At 52.6% G+C, this 7,946-nt stretch overlaps 1 pseudogene; it reads right to left on the minus strand.

The window, feature by feature from the left end:
* Positions 1-4,562: 4,562 nt before the first annotated feature.
* Positions 4,563-7,632, minus strand: LOC125085047 (uncharacterized; annotated as a pseudogene).
* Positions 7,633-7,946: the final 314 nt, after the last annotated feature.

Below are 7,946 nucleotides of genomic sequence, written 5' to 3' on the forward strand. Positions count from 1 at the left end.
ATACCCTACTCAGCATGTCTGGCTCTGGCCTGGCAAGATTGGTTTCTCCATCTCTGCCTTCAATGGAAAACTGTATAATTAGAGATTGGAATGAGGCAGGTGGCCTTGAGCCCCCAGAAGCCTGCTCCAGTGACTGGCTGCTTCCATTTCTTGCCCTGTTGTGACAGCGTGTCCATGCCTAGTAAGCCTCCCTTCAGTCAGCCTTGGGTAGGCCTCTGGAGCTCAGGCTGCTCCCCAACCACCTGCATACCTTCCAGGGTAGAGGGAATCAACCCCCAAATTTTTCTGAGGCATCTTTTAAATGGAGACAGTCTGCCTGCTGGGGTCTAAGTCTTCTCCAGCACTCAGTATTCCCAGGTCTCCTATTGGGCTGGGGCTACTTTTGTCAATTGCCAGGTCAACCCTGGCAAAGCAGTGCAGATACTCATGGTTCCACCTGTAGGGAAAGATCAGCAATTGTGTAGCTTAGTGCTTGGAATTTGGCATGTGTCCACTCCCCCCTAGAGCTGAGGATGATTTTCGGTGAGTGGACCTCACTACACTGGAGACAAGACCAGGACTCCACCATGGCTCCATGGGCCTGCAGTGCCTAAAGCACCTTAAGCAGCTGAAAGGCAAGTGCTGTGCATGCTCCAGCTTGGGGTGGAGTGGCCCGTGGTGTGGAATAGGATGACCGTGGCACAGCGCTCCTGAGACCCTTGACTGCCATGCCGGTGTGGGCCCTTAAGGCTTGCAAGGGGGTGGGCAGTGGGGGTGGTACTACCTAAGAGAAAAAACCTGGGAACTCTTCCTCCTAGAGAACCACAGGGGCCTTCAGGCGGTAGGACCCAATAAGGCCTGGCTATCATCAGTTTGTTGCTGCTGCCTAGGGTGATTTTAAGTATGTTCTCCCCATCCGTGCTGGAGACTATGGAGTGATTGGAGCCTGGCTGTCATCTCTTTGGCCTGCAGGGCCCCAGCCACACAAAGCCTGGAGATGAGGGTGAGCCATCCATGTGTCGGCTGTGAAGGTCCTGTTAGCCAAGGACCTTGAACTGGGCGGGGGTCGGGAGACACTGGGCACAGGAGCAGGGTTTTGGGGGAACAAGGCATGTGTATAATCCCAAACTTGAATCTACATAAATGTTCCTATTTCTCCTGCAGGCAGAGAGGGAACACACTGCCCTGCCTTGCCAAAGTGGGGCAGTGGGTTGGCTATTATAACCTCCAGTAAGAGACATTTGGTGCTCTGGTGTTGGAGAAGCCCCAGACCCTCTAGGTGGTAAGTCCAAAGGGGATAGACTGTCACCAAGGAGCATCTACCACCTCATGGTGAATGTGCAAGTGGTTGGGTCTGGGCTCCAGCTCCACGGGTAGGTAAGGCCCTGTAAGACCCTGATTGGCCACGTGGGTGCATCCTCCCCCCATGCAGGTCAAGAAGTGCAGTGTAGCCAGAGATCTAGAATAGGCCAAAGGCCCAGAACTGGGCTCTTTGGGGACAAGCATTAACCTACCCAATGGGCAGAATTCCCCCTGAAGGTAGGGTTCAGGTTTAATTGTCAGCCCCGCTGGAGAGGTTCCTGAGGGTTGGTTATGGGAGCATCTAATAAAAAACACCTGTGAGCCCTGGTTGCAAGAGCGGGGACTCTCCCAGAATGGTGGAGAAGCAGGTGTTAGGGGCTTAGAAGAAAATGTCTTCAAGCTTCCTTGACACCTCCCACTGGCTGCTCTCAGGAATGAAGGAGTCAACAAAGAATACAAAGAAAGCATGGGATCCAGCTGAACTAGAAGACCCTGTCCCACACTTGGGAGAAATGCTTTTGGAAATATCTGGGGAAGTCCAGAAGGCAAAACATTTGAAGGTGGAAGGCTCCAGCTGACCATGAGCTAAGATATGTGAAGGAAGTTTTAATGTGGGCCAGTCGATCAAGTACAGCCTCCAGGAAGATTTTAAGGAATTTTGGCAGGTGGGAGGGCATGGAGAGAAAGAGTTGGAGGGTGGGCTCCTGTCCAGGGAAGCTGGCAGCTAGTCACTTGCCCAGGCTGGAAAGCCATACTAAGGGCTCTGACAGGGTGTGCTGAGCCTGCAATTCTACTCAGGCCCTGGGCTGGACACTCAGCTGTCCTGAGAAGACTGCCTGAGGAGCCAACAGAGAGCTAAGCCTGAGCTGAGCTGTCACTGACAAGAGGCGGCTCGAGTAGGGCAGGAAGTGTTCACAGATTTCTTTTGTCCTGTATGAAATATTGAGCCCTGGGCCTGGAGCTGGTTTGGGAGGAAGCTGTTTGGTGAGGTGGAAGGCTCCAGCAGACCATGAGCTAAGATATGTGATAGTTCTCTTCTCTAAGATATGGTTAGTTCTCTTCCCCTCCACCCAAACCCCTGCCCTTTCTATCATCTGGCACCCTTCATGCCTTGGGTTTCTCTCCCTCCCCCCGAGAGGTTGGGCCTTCCCACCTGGGTCAGCCAGGGGCTGGTGGGGGCTGAGGACTCTCTTGGGTGACGGTCCCACTCTGCCTCTCCCATAAGGACATCCCAGCTAAGATGGCTGAGCCTCTCCATGTCTGCCTGGATCTGTCCAAAGTGTTCTTAGGAGGATGAGGGGTTGTCATGGGATCTTATATTAATAGGGGTTGTGTTGGGGTTAGAGGGGCTCTCAGAGGTGATCATCCCCCTTTTATTACAGATGAAGAAATTGATTCCCCCAGAGAGACCCGAGCAAGGCTATGCAGTGAATTATTGATGCAGTAGGAATTGAGCCCAGACATCTTGGTTGCTGGTTAAGGGCCTTTCCCACAGTACCTCCCAGAGTCTCAGGGTGAATGTCTTTCTAAATTACTCAGCATTACTCTTGCTAACTGATGAGGGAGCAGAAGGCTGGCTGAAGACAAAGCAAAAGTTGGCACCTTGCACCCCCTCTCCACCCATTCCCCTTGGTAATGTGTGTGACATTCCTCGGGCACCCCTGCCTGCCATAAGCGAGAAAGAAATAGTTAACTTGCAGAAATCCTAATCCTACAAGACAGGAGTCTCCCTTGGTTTACAAATGTCCTAGAGATCTACAAACAAAGACGTTACCTTATCAATAGCACAATTTCCAGAGGCAAATAACTCAGTTCCTCAAACCTTAATGTCACCCTCCCCTCCATAAACAAAACTAAGGAGGCTGAGGTAGAAGGAAATGTAAATATAGTTAAATCTCTTCTGAACCTAAATCTCACAAAGAAAGACGCTTGATAGCAGGATTGTGACATCCCACCAGGAATCTCCCAACTATCTTGATGTTAATGGCTGGCCAAAAGACAACATTGATCAAGCTGCAAGGCCTCAAGGCCTCCAATATCCCCTGCACCTTGTAGGCCCTCTTTAGCATATGAAAGTTCCATTGAAACCTCCCTTCCCCTCACCTTCCCCCAACCGCAAGGTACACAACCTGCCATCCCTCACAACGGGGGACTGCAGCTCTTCCTGCCCACGGGTCCTGTCCCCGTGCTTTAATAAACCACCATTTTGCACCAAAGATGTCTCAAGAATTCTTTCTTGGTCATCGGCTCCGGACCTCAGCTCACCGAACCTCACCTAGGTTCTAGAACTTCATCACTAACCATGTCCCCAGAGCGAGATCCATGCTGTCAGCGAACTTATGACTTAAAAGTCAACTAATTTTTCAAAAGGTTTATTTATTTACTTGAGGGAGCCTGAGAGAACGAGAGAAGGAGAGAGAGAGGGGAAGGGGGGCGAGGCAGGGATGGAGGGAATCTTTAAGTCTACTCCCTGCCAGTGTAGAGCCCTACAAGGGGCTTGATTTCAGAACCTGTGAACTCTTGACTTGAGCTGAAATGAAGAGTCAGAAGCCTCTCTGACTGAGCCACTCAGGCACCAGAAAAGACAAGCACACCTGTCCCTGTCATACAAAATTCCCCTGGATCCCCATCACCTAGAGGAGAGAGCTATGCTGCTTAGCACAACACACATAGCCCTCTGAGAGTGGGACAACCCTGCCCTGTCAGCCCCCTCCCAGCCCTCAGGTCAGGGCACGTGGGGCTGAACAGCCCCCTGACTCTCAGAGCCTGTGTCTTTGTTTCTCTCAACACAAGGTGCCCTTCCCCACTATAGGGTGCAGTCCTACTCACCTTAGCAGCAATGCTAAGACTTTGAAAGATGGCGGGGCCTCCTTGAGCCTGCACTCCCTGCTGGGAGGGAGGGGCCTGCTTTCCTTCCTGGGTGACTCTGTGTCTCCCCAAATCCGGGTCCTGAGACCTCGACTAAATGCTGTCCTTGTTATTACAGGTGGTGCTTCAAGGTTCAGGGGACGTGGCCTGCTGGGCAGCATCCAAAGCATCTGGCATCTTGTCTCTTCAGTGCACATGGAAGTGCAGCACGTCCAGGAGTGTGAACTCTGTCATCTCCCTGGTGGACGTGCATCGCAGCGGTAAGTTGTCTTGGTTCTGAACCTCCTGTCCGGGTTGAGGTTCAGGTCTTGACTTGGGTGTCTTTCTTGCCATCTTCTGTCTTTCTTCCGGAGGGAAAGAAAACCCCTTCTTGGGATGAAGGAGGTTTGTCTTTGACACTTTGCCCCGTGCCCTCAACTCCATGCAGCGGGAGATGTCTTCTGATGAAACGCACGCACTCAACACACCCACATGCCCAATCCCGTCGCACCGACCCACGCAAAAACAAGCCCCAACCCTCAGATGCACCAAGCACACCGCCCAAATGACCTACTGGTTTGCAGGGACCGGAGCACAGGGTCCTGGTTTCCTACAGGACACTCCCGTTTGTTCAGTCCGCCCCAGCCTCCGTTCCCGGGAGCAACTCAGAATGGGGGAAGCTTTCCAGCTCCAGACCAAAGGAGGAGAGAAAGCCCTATCTTGTTCTTCAGCTAGATCTGTCCCCCTAAAGTGAGTGATGGGGAAATACCCACATGGGACATATCCGGTTGCTGCCTCCTGCAGTTGGAGAAAGGGAAACCCAGTGAGGATCCCAGCGCCCTGTGCACACTGTGTGCACACATCTCTGTGCCCTTGGTGTTGTAAGCAAGCTAGATGGGATGTAGTCATTGCGTCTATGATCCGGAGAAGGAGAAAATGACCTCCTGAAAAGGCTCCGGCGTGGAATATCAAAACTCCCCTGTCCATGTTCTTCGGCAACTCATTCCAAAGCCATTTCCCATAGACAGAATGACCTGGTGGATAATGCTCACGACCATCCATTGCCTAAGCAACCGTGGTGATGTTTTCTCATTTCCCATCTCAATCCAGTGTCTGTTAATGGAATAAACTCAGGGCAGGCTCTCAGCACCAAGGACATTGTCTCTCCCCTCTGGCATGTCCATGCTCAGATGTTCGTGGAAAGAGAAATCAAACACTGGTTGTCCCTCAGAAGTGCAAAATGACTTTCCCAAAGTGACCGAGAGGCTCAGACATTGAAGCATCTGCTTTCAGCTAAGGCCCTGACCCAAGGGTCCTGGGATGGAGCCCCACATTGGGCAACCTGCTCGAAAGGGGAGCCTGTGTCTTCGTCTCCCTCTGTTACTCCCCCTGCTTGTGCTCTCGCGCGCGCTCTCTCTCTCCTTCTCTTACTGTCTTTCCAATAAATAAAATCTTGAAGAAAAATGAGTTTACGTGAGGGAGAGTTGGAGTTTCTTCCTTGGCCCTCCAAGTGGGTAGCTCTTCAGTCAGGTCCTCGCGGGGAGCTAGAAGGATAGAGAGGCATTGTGAGGACACTGGTGTGGCTGCTCAGGAAGTAGGCAGGGAGTTTGGATGGATGAGGACAGGAGGCAAGTGTGTGCATGTGGATGCATAGGAAGTCCGGGCCGCACTGCTGCCAGGCCTTATCATTGGTGCAGAGAGGAAGGGACGGGAGAGGAGCAGGGAGGAAACAAAGAGGGTGTTTGTCTTTCTAGCTAAAGCGAGCTGGAGGATGTGGCTTTTCTCTGTGCTCTTGTCTCCAGGGTCCAGGCTGTAATCTTGAACGTGAGCTTCTAACCTTGCCTTGGCTTCTGTGTCCTTGGAAGCCACTGTGTCATGTTGGGTTCTGTTGGGGACCATCATAGAATCTAGGTTTTTGGCTGTGTGCACAGATGCTGGTGGCCCTTTGCTAGCTAACACCCATGGTACATCATGAGCCCCTGGCTAAGGGACTAACACAGGTGTGTAGGCCAGAGCAACTTTCAGATTGGAACATGAGCTCCAATCTTGGCTTTCCAAGTAGGAGGTCAAGGGTTTGGATCCTTCATCTCCGCATCATGCCCATCTCAGGAAAGCAAAGGGCAACATCCTCCAGGTACAGCTGTGGTGAGCAGGGGAAGGAGTATGGAAAGTGTGCCAGGGGGATGAGAGTGTTTTGGAAGGGTGACACTGTGATTGTGATGGAAGTGTGAGAAAGATCTCCTGGGAAAGGCACATAATCGTATTCACAAGCATAACACATGGACACATACACACAGACATACACACACACACACATGCACCCATGCACAGAGGGCCTTCATCCCACGTGCACACAGATCACCCCTTACCTATGTACGAGTTCTTCCAGGCCCAGTTCGATGTGGTGACCGTGCCTCCCTGGACAGTCTGGGTCAGTATCCCCCAACCCCCGTTCCTTGTTGGAACCCAAAATCAGGGGGAAGGCTTCTTTGTACTCTAGATTTCCTCTCCAATGCCCGATGCTCTTAAAAATGTACAGCTGTCATTGCTCCCGGCGTCTACCTGCGAATGGGGAAAAGGAAACCCAGTGAGGATCCCAGCATCCTGTCGGCTGTTTGTTTGGGGAGGACTTCAGGCAGTTAATTGGATGAGGTCTCGTGGTTGAGTCCATGTCCCCCCACCCGAGTTCAAGAGGACCGTTTGAATGATGCTGGAGCATCATTCAATCTCCAGAGTCCATTCTGATCTAGAGACAGAACGTTCTTTTTCAAGGAGAAGCCTTTTCTGCTGAAGAAGGTGTTTGATCCCATGGAGTTTGTAACTGAGGCTGTCCTGTGTCATCACCCTTTTGGGGTCCACTGTGCGTAAGAGGGCGGACCCACCGTTCTTCCACGAGGGGAGACTGCTGCCCCCTTCCCCTGGGAGGTAACGTGCCAGATGTTCATCAAACTCCAGGGATGGAAGAACTCAAGGAAGCACCATTTCTGTCTCTGAGAAAGAGAGGCGAGCTTACCTCAGGGAGAGTTGGGGCGCCTTCCTCTGTCCAGGCCCTAGGAAGGTCCTTGGGCTGGCCCTGCACAGGGTCTAGGAGAACAGAGAGGAGCTGTCAGGACCTTGGCTGCGCTACTCAGGAATGACTCGGGGAGTTAAGTCTGCTGGATGTGGACGCGGGGCCGGGGGGAATGGATGTGAAGGGTGACCAAGCAAGGCCTGACGTGCCGCTGGGCCAACGTCCTTGGTGTACACAGAAACACAGAGGAGGGGAGGAGGATGGAAGAGGGAAACGGGGCCTTGGCTTTCCAACGGAGGGGATGTCATCCGTGGGAACTCATCAGCGTCTGTCTGGGAAACACTCAAGGCACCCTGGGTTTCAGGGCGCAGTCCCTTGAGCCCTCCTGCCCACTGTGAAGCCAAGCCAGCTTGCCGCTTCTTTAGCTGCTCATGGGGCCTGTTGAGAGCTGTCTTCCCTGCACCTCTGCTGTGACCCTGTCGGTCCTCTATCATGCCTTGGAGTTGTGGGTTTTTTGGCGATGGAATGTGAGTACTGTGGACGGTTGTATTTATTAGTATGTGTATGTTCAGTGACACTGCTCACATCCCTGATGCTTTGTAGACCGCACTGCCATCTAAGGGGAAAACGTTGCCATCCTATCTCATGGAACCTCTGTACCCGTGACGACATGACTGGCACTGCCCCTTTCCTCCCTCACCGTTGAAGGCAGGGGAGAGGGAGCAAGAATCTGAAGTAGACTCAGCGCGGAGTGCAGTGCCCCATGCGGGGCCTCATGGCATGACCACGAGATCACAACCTGAGCCAG

The sequence above is a fragment of the Lutra lutra genome, chromosome 14 (assembly GCF_902655055.1).
Source record: "Lutra lutra chromosome 14, mLutLut1.2, whole genome shotgun sequence".
Lineage (NCBI taxonomy): Eukaryota > Metazoa > Chordata > Mammalia > Carnivora > Mustelidae > Lutra > Lutra lutra.